The sequence below is a fragment of the Bactrocera neohumeralis genome, chromosome 4 (assembly GCF_024586455.1).
Source record: "Bactrocera neohumeralis isolate Rockhampton chromosome 4, APGP_CSIRO_Bneo_wtdbg2-racon-allhic-juicebox.fasta_v2, whole genome shotgun sequence".
Lineage (NCBI taxonomy): Eukaryota > Metazoa > Arthropoda > Insecta > Diptera > Tephritidae > Bactrocera > Bactrocera neohumeralis.
The window spans coordinates 62,594,348-62,603,662 of NC_065921.1; positions in this window are offsets into that span (position 1 = coordinate 62,594,348).

The window sequence follows — 9,315 nt, forward strand, 5'->3', positions numbered from 1 at the left end:
TTCGCGAATGAAATGTAACAATGCCAGCTGTCACGGCGTATGAGCAACATTTCAGTACATTTGCCAAAGTGTGCGGCAGCCATCCTGCATTGATATACGCCAAATTTAGCGCAAAGTTAACACTCGGTAATTTGTCATTCTGGCACGTTTTTGGCTGAGCAAATGCAATAGGCAGACGGCAGCACAAAAGCGGCAGCCGGCAGCGACTGCTGAAAAAAATTATTTGCACAGACAAGGAGAGAGTTAGTGTGTATGTTTGATATACATACATATTGTGTTTGGAAGAGCACTATACATTAACTATTTACATAAACTTACAGTTTTATGTATATTGTTAAGAACTGCATGCTACTGTTCGTATTTGGAAGGTCAATTTGACATCTGAGGAAAGATTTGTCGTTTAATCGTTTAAGCAAGCAAATGTGTGTATATAACGGGGTTTTCAATAGGAACGCTACAGAAGTAAACCAATAGAGACAACAAACGACGCCACATTTTTTCTTGTTCTTTTGACATTTCTCTTCACTAAAGTTTGTCATTTCTTATGGAAAGATATACGATGAACGTGTTATCTGTTATCTATCCAACAACGAGTTGAAATTATTAAAATTTACTACCGAAATTCGGAGTCAGTGGCCTCAACTTTAAGAGTGCTACGTCCAATATATGGTGGTCATAATCATCCTGTGAGCTTACAATTGAGCGTCTAGTAGAAAAAATTTGAACCCACAGACACATTACAAAATGTTTCCGTGCCAGTGAGACAAAGAGTGCATGTAGTCTTGAGAATATGTTTGCCGCTAGCGCATAAAATTAGGGAGACCCTAATTAGTCTCTCACACGTCGTTCTCAAGCGTTGGGCATCTCTGTGACGTCGTTGTGACGAATTTGGAATAAAGATCCTACGTCCTTACAAGACCAAATTAGCGCAAGAACTGAAGCCACTTAACCACCAGAACCATCGTATGTTCATTAATTGGACTGAGAACATGACATGAAATGATCCGGATTTTCATCGCAAACTCATCTTCAAACGATGATTCTCATTTATGGCTGAATGGCTTCGTCAATAAGCAAAATATGTATTATTGGTCAGGCAGGAATCCACACTTCTCCAAGAGTCACCATTGTATCCCGAAAAAACTACGGTTTGGTGTGGTTTATGGACTGGCGGCGTTATTGGGCTGTACTTCTTCCATGATGATCAAGACCGGCGCGTTACTGTGAATGGGAATCGCTACCGCACAATGATAACCGAATAGTTTTGGTCCAACATTGACTTGGACAATACGTCGTTCCAAAGGGATGACGCCACAAGCCACACCGCGAATTTCAAAATGGATTTATTTAAAACCAAGTTTGGTGAACGTGTTATCTCACGAAATAGCTCAGTCAATTGGACGCCTCGGTCGCCATAGTATTTTGGTGTTTCTGTATTGAAAAATATATTGTGTGGAAGTTCTTGTGTCAATTTTCGTAACTTTCGGAGGTCCCATAGTATTAAATATTTTTAATAAACCTCTTTTCGACTCAAGCTAGTTTAATGCCTTAATCTTCTTTACCATAGCAAATTTATAAAATAAATCAATACATGTTAAATGATTTTAGTTTTCCCACTTCCAAAAGTCTGAAACAATTTTTTCTCTGACTTCGTATATAGGAGGTGTAACTTTGAATGGAATTTTTTTGCGATGTGGTCACTTTTACAATGGTTACACAGATCACAAATATTAGAAATGTTTAAAATTACTTTCAGATAATTTGGATAATAATATTTTTCTTTACAACATTTTGCAACTTTTTCAATCCCTTGTTGAAGTCCACTTAAGTGAATTGTTGTACAATCGATTTAAACACAGAATATTCTAAAATATTTTTTAATTTATTACTTGTTCTGCCACCCTATTTCTACTATTTCTAATCAAACTTTTATAAATATATTGTAGATACAGAAAATCATTGTCGTTCGGCATGTATGTAACGGTTTTCTTTTTAAGAAGAAAATATTTTACTAATTTAAATCAAACTCGTTAAGAAGAATCTTCCACCTTTGCAGCTTTGCATTTACTTATTTTATATCATGTAGCCATTGAAGTGATCTATGCTGGCTTTTTATACTCTCGCAACAAAGTTATAGTTTTGTTCACATAACGGTTGTTTGTAAGTCCTAAAACTAAAAGAGTCAGAAATAGGGTTATATATACCAAAGTGATCAGGGTGACGAGTAGAGTTGAAATCCGGATGTCTGTCTGTCCGTCCGTCCGTCCGTGCAAGCTGTAGTTTGAGTAAAAATTGAGATATCATGATGAAACTTGGTACACGTATATCTTGGCTCCATAAGAAGGTTAAGTTCGAAGTGGGCAAAATCGGCCCACTGCCACGCCCACAAAATGGCGGAAACCGAAAACCAATTTTTTTTTTTTTTTTTTTTTTGTGGGTGAGGAGGTGGAAAATGCCTTCCGCATCATCGGTGCTATCGTCACAGCAGCGGTATGTGCCACTGCAGGGCTTGCCCCCCCTCTAAGGAACCGTCGCCCACCCGGGACCGCGTTTGCATTACTTCAGGGTGGCGTTCCATTTTTCTCATTGAGAGATTTACATCTGCGCACCTGCGTCCAGGTCCCGCTTTTTGATGCGTAGCACGATTGCTGCGTATTTCTGGATAATCCCCCAGTTTCTTTCGCTCTCCATCATGACGCTGATTACATTGTCGGCGTTTATTGGCCCGACCAGGTCTTCTACTACGGTGCGTTCTCCTTACCAGCGCTCACATTCAAAGAATGTGTGTTCAGCGTCGTCCTCTGTCGCGTCGTTGTATAGGCATGACGGCTCTTCGACTTTTCCCTTTCTGTAGAGGTTTTTTTTGAAGTATTCGTGGCCGGATAGCAGCTGGGTTGTGTAAAAGTCTACTTCTCCGAATTTACGATTTGTCCATAAATCTAGGTCTTTTATCAGCCTGGCCGTCCATCTGCCGCGACTTTCATTCTCCCATCTTTGTTGCCAAGCTGTTATCGTATCTTTCTTTATTTGTTGTATTGCGCCCATGTTATTGCCGGGTGATTTCTTTAGCTCCCACAGCTTTTTCCTTTCATATGCCAGTAGGTCGATTGGAGCATTGCCGCTTATAACTAGTATTGCGTCGCCTGATACTGTTCTGTAGGCTGATGCAACTCTGAGGGCTGCGGTGCGGTACACTCTGGCCACTGCCTTACGCCGGTTTTCCTTCTTAAGCGCGTCTGCCCAGATTTCGGCTCCGTATAATAGGACGCTGATTGTCGTCGACATTAGGAGCTTTTTCTTTTCTTGGCTGGGGCCTCCTATGTTAGCCATTAATCGGCTGAGTTGAGACGTGATCTTCGCTGCCTTGCCTGCGGCGTGCTGGATTTGTACCCAGAAGGTTAGTCTGGGGTCCAGTCTTACGCCTAGGTAGTTAACTGCCTTTTTTGTCCTAAGAATATCCGCAGTAGTGTGCATGTTTATCTCGAGAGGTATGTGCTTGTTTGTTAGCAGCAGTAGCTCAGTTTTCTCCGTAGCGAGCTGGAGGCTGTGTGTGTCGAGACATGCTTGCGTATCATGACCTGGTTCAGCTTTCTTCGCGCTTCTTCTGTATCCCTTGCTGTGATTACTGCTGCAATATCGTCCGCATAGCCAATCAGATACGATTCATCTGGCATTTCTAGTTTTAATATTTCGTCATAACTAATATTCCACAGGTCTGGGCCTAGAATGGATCCTTGTGCTGCCACTGACGTCACTGCTATTTGTCGTGATCCCTCTCTAGTTTCGTACAGCAGTTTCCTGTTACTGAGGTAGCTCCGCACCACGGCCCTGAGGTAGTCAGGTATCTTGAAGCTATTTTCGAGGGCGTCGATCATATCTACCCATCTAGCGTGTGTCAAGCATGCATAATGGACGGTATGCTGATGGCGAGTTGGGGTCTCCTTTTCCCTTACTGATTAGCACCAGCCGTTGCTTTTTCCAGGGTTCAGGGAATATTCCGGCTTCAAGGCAGCCGTAGTACTCCTGGGCGTTCTGCAGCGATTATTTTGAGGACTTCTGCTGGGATCCCATCCGGGCCGGGTGATTTGTTGGCCTTGAGCTTGCCGGTGGCTACTTGCAGCTCTTCAAGGGTGAACTGGGGGATTTCCGCAGTGCTTAGAGTTTGTTCTGGATCACTGGCCCTTGTTTCGTGTTTGGGGAAGTGCGTTCACGATGTTATCCATTTTGGCAGCGGTTAGATCAGGTGGCTTTGCTCGAGCGCCGAGTTTTTTCACCACTATTTTGTACCCTAGCCCCCAGGGGTTTCTGTTTATATCCTCCCGTAGTTCCTCCCATTTTTCCTTTTTACTGTCGTCGATGGCGTGCTTCAGCTCCTTTTTTGCTGCTTTGTATTGCTCGGCTTCTTGTGGTGCGGCTCCTCTGCGCCTGGATCTCGTATAAGATCTGCGAAGGCGAAGGCATGTGCGTCTGAATTCGGCGATGTTTTCAGTCCACCAGTAAACTGCTGCTTTACGTTTGCTGTGGGTAGCCTTGGGCATTAATTTTTGGCAGGCTTTGGTTATATTACGCATTGTGTGCTCGACTGTTTTTCTTGCTATAGGGGAGGGGTCGCTAGATGGGTTCTGCTCGTCTATTGCGGCGATTAATTTCGATGTGTCTAGTTTCGAAATATTCCACTTCCGTGTTCCATTATTTTTGCTGAGCTGGTGAGCGTTTCTTCCAGTGTCGATCATGAAAGAGATGTAGTGATGATCGCTGCCAGTGTAGTCCTCCAGGACTTTCCAATTATTTATTGAGCCTGCCATGCGTTCTGTTGATAGGGTGATGTCTGGTGTGGTTTCCTCGCATCCCGGTCTTCTGAACGTGGTTGCACTTCCCGTATTGAGCACTATTAGACCTAGCCGCGCAGCCATTTCTAGAATTCGCTTTCCTCTCGAGTTAGTGTTTGGCATACCCCACTCTACGGCTCTGGAGTTTAGGTCTCCGGCGATGATCAATTGGCCTTCTATGGTCCTGGCTGTGTCCTCTATATTGTCGAGCTTTTCTTGGAATTCCTGTGTACTATCGCTTGGCGTCAAGTAGCAGCTAATTACTGTAAAAATTTCGCACTTGACCCACACGAAGCCGTTGCCGTTCCCATTGCTTACAGTGGTGGCGTTACTCCCTTGTGGTAGCCATATAGCGGCGGTTGACCTGCTATCTTCTAGCCATGTACCTGTCTCTTTCTTTTTGTATTGCTCGCTTATGATTATTATCTCGTAGTCATTCTTCATCACCATTTGCGAGAGTAGTGCGTCAGCGGCCTTGCATCTATGCATGTTGGCTTGTAGGATCTTCATCTCTTTCGGTAATTTCTATATACCGAGCATTTTGCGGAACCCGGAATGTGATCGGCTTTTTCGTGTTATGCCTCTTCGCAAAGGCAGCATGAAGGAGGCTTTGTGCACTCTTTTAATTTGTGCCCTGGTTGGCCGCATTTAATGCAGACACCTTGTCCTCTTCTATCGGGCCCTTTGCAGTCCCAGGTTAAGTGCCCTGGTCCAAAGCACCGGAAGCATCTTTTGGGGGTTTCTTTTAGCCGCAGTCGGCAATAAACCCATCCAATTTTGATGCGTGCCTGTCGCATCAGTGTGTCTGCCCTATCTTGGTCCAGCGTTATGTATGCCCTTACCTGCTCTCTTGTGTTAGGAGCTGTTATATTAATTAGTAAGTCTTCAGTGGGGTCCTGTAGCGCTTCTTTGACAGCCACTGCAACTTCCTCTTTTGTGGTGAGCGAGTCGAAGTCTCTAATTTCTATGGTAGCCTTAGTTTTAAGGCCCGCGACAGTTGCAATCTCTTTAAGAGTGGACCTAAGTGCCTCACAGAAGCTGGCCTTTGTGGACTGTCCCTTCTCTAGCTCTAGTAATAGGGCCCCGGCTCTTGTTTTGCGGATCCCCTTGATCTTGACCTCTGCTTCCTTAAGATCTACCTTACTACGGATATTCTTGAGGACTTCGGCGTAGCTATTCCCTTCTGCTGGTTTTATTATAACGGCCTCTGTTTGCCGTTTAGGCCTATTATTCCCTTTCTGGCTTGCAGCCATGTTGTTGCTTTGTTGCCTCTTGTTTGCGTTTTTGGGCGCTTCTTCGCTCGTTCCTTCTTTTGCGTGGGTCTTTCTGGGTTTTTTAGGCAAGACTTTTTGCCACTGGCCATCGTTTTCATGTCGTGGTCGCACTGTTTCTCGCGGCTCCACGGGGCTTGTTGCACGGCGCTTCGAGGCTGCTGACTCGGGGGTCGTGATGCGTCTGTTTAAATGTGCTCGCCTTTTTTCGTTTTCTGCGGTGAGCCAGTTTCTGCGGTAGCTCTTTATGACGTCGAAGAGTTCGTCTAGCTGTGCCGTTCCATTCTTGACATCCATGCTGACGTTCTTTTGTTTTGCCATCGCCAATTTCATTTTTTGGACATTTGGGAGATGTACTTTTGTTTCGGCGAGTTTTGGGTTCCTTCTTTAGCGACAACTGGGGTGCTCTTCCCTTCTCCTTGCTTTGCCGGTGCTGCTTGTGTGACCGGAATCTCCCTTGAGACTGTCTTTTCTCCATTTTTGTCTGCCTGTTTTGGAGTGGCGATGAGTACGGGGGACCTGAGTACCCTACTGCTTCTACGGAAGGCTGTCCCGTATTCCTCTTCTTGGCCATCTTTGTTCTGTTGTTCTTTTTGTTGTTGTTTTTGTTGTTGTTGCGGTGTGTTCATTTTTTTTCTATTCGGTCTCCGCTTCAAGCCGCTATCTCCGCACATTGTAACAGTCGCCCTTAATGAACCCCGTGGTTATCTTAGCAAGCAGGGAGGCCACGCGAGGGTTGACACAAGTCCTTATGGGAGCTTGTGTTCAGAGCCAGGTTCGGGCGCGAATCAGGAGCTCGTCTCAACTGAACCTGTACGGCCAAACAAATTTTGGCGACGTGCATTGAACGTACTTGGAGACCTGCCATGGTTTTAACGAGACGGAGGTGAGAGCAATATTAGCCTGCCAGCCATTTCGATAAGATGTCACTCTTATCTACTGAGGTGACAGAATACTGCCCTCCCCAGCCCTTTGTCAGTCTGTTCCATATCGGTTTTCCAGTACACCATAATCAGAATTTTACTGGTCTCAATTCTGATGGGCTTTTGCCCAGGGTTTTTCGTCGTCTTCTGTTCCCTCGTCGCTTTGTTGCCTCCCTCTCTTGGATAGGTTCTCCCTCGGTGCAGCCTAGGTGGGGGTTGTGGACGCTTATTTTAAGGCGGCATCTTCTCGCCTCTTCGCGGGAGGTTCATTGGGCGCGTGAGGCGTTTTGAGCCAAGCCCTCCTCTCCTGCAGCTCTTGGTCGGGGGCTGCGTATTACTATTCGCAGCTAACCTACTTAGCGTAGGCCGTCCACTATCCGCCAGCTGTGACCCCGGTAGTAGCCTGAGCTCAGCCCTACCAACCGAAAACCTATAAAGTGTCATAACTAAGCCATAAATAAAGAATAAAATTAAAGTGAAATTTGGCACAAAGGATCACATTAGGGAGGGGCATATTTGGAAGTAATTTTGTTGGAAAAGTGGGCGTGGCCCCGCCCCCTACTAAGTTTTTTGTACGTATCTCGGAAACCACTATAGCTATGTCAACCAAACTCTACAGAGTCGTTTTCTTCAGGTTTCCATATACAGTTCAAAAAAGAAATCGGATAATAACCACGCCCACCTCCCATACAAAGGTTATGTTGAAAATCACTAAAAGTGCGTTAACGGACTAACAAAAAACGTCAGAAACACTAAATTTTACGGAAGAAATTGCAGAAGCAAGCTGCACCTAGGTTTTTTTTTAAATTGAAAATGGGCGTGGCGTCGCCCACTTATGGACCAAAACCATATCTCAGGAACTACTCAACCGATTTCAATGAAATTCGGTACATAATATTTTCTTAACACCTTGATGACATGTACGAAATATGGTTCACAACCACGCCCTCTTCCAATATAACGCTATTTTGAATTCCATCTGATGCCTTCTGTGTATAATATATACATTAGGAACCAATGATGATAGCGGAATAAAACTTAACACAAATACGGTATTTGAAAAATATGTAAATGACGTATAATGAAATATCGATTATCACTTTATCATGCGAGAGTATAAAATGTTCGGTGACACCCGAACTTAGCCCTTCCTTACTTGTTATTATAAACTTTCTACCAAACAAATATTGTCTAATATATTTTGTGGCCCACATTATTTCTAATAACTTCTTTTCCATCATAAACTTTACGATCCTGCTCGTTTAAAGTTAGACCCGCGAAGCAAATGGGATGGCTATGTTTGGCTTAATACTGTCCCTAAGGCGACGTTAGAAGCGTATATAGCTATAGTAAATGACTTTTCATAAATTGAATATACTAATAAAGGATATTCGGTAATCAATATTTTTATAGCCTTTATGACTTTTAGGTATTCTTATTTCCCTTTTTTAAACAATTCGTTAGTGTTTTGGTAACATTAGCAAAATTTTAAGGGTAAGCTAATATCGTTTTAATTTTACTCGAATTTAGTTTTATACCTATCGGTGTTACTACGTGCCGCAAAAACTCTGCTTCGTGGTTCAGAAATTCTCACTTAGCTAGCTGTACTTTAAGGTTAGCATTGAACAATCTTTGGAAAACTTTCTGAAGCGATTCGATGTGCTCCTGAAGTGACGTGCTAAAAACGACAATTTTGTCTAAATACTCCATACAATTCTCACCAATTAGTCCTCCCAAAACTGTGTTCATCAGCCTTTGGAATGTGGCTGGGATATTTTTCAGCCCAAATGGCATACGTAGAAATTCATAATGACCTTCTTGGGTAGAAAATGCAGTATTTTTCTTGTCATCAGAATCCATTTCAATTTGATGGAATCCCTGTGTCAAACTTAAGGTCGAAAAGTACATACATTTTCTCAACCTATCTAAAGTTTCATCCATATTTGGGATCGGATACCTATTAATGGTATTTAACTTACGAAAATCGGAAACTATTCTCTTTTTTTCACAAAGGGTTCTGGCTGTTTAAGCACATCCCATAGCACTACAGAGTTTGGAGAATCGCTATGGCTATCTATTTCCGGATATCGGTAAGATTTAACAAAGATAGGGACTTAATAGATTGTTTAAACTCGGTGTTTAATTTTTTGGGTGTGGATTTTGAGGCTTTCACATTCCCTTGTATTTATGTCGATGGATTAATCTGAGTTTAGTTTCGTCGTCGTCGTGCTTATAATATTCAGAAGGCTATCGAGGTCCTCTAATGAGTTCTTCCTATTTTAAAACCTATTA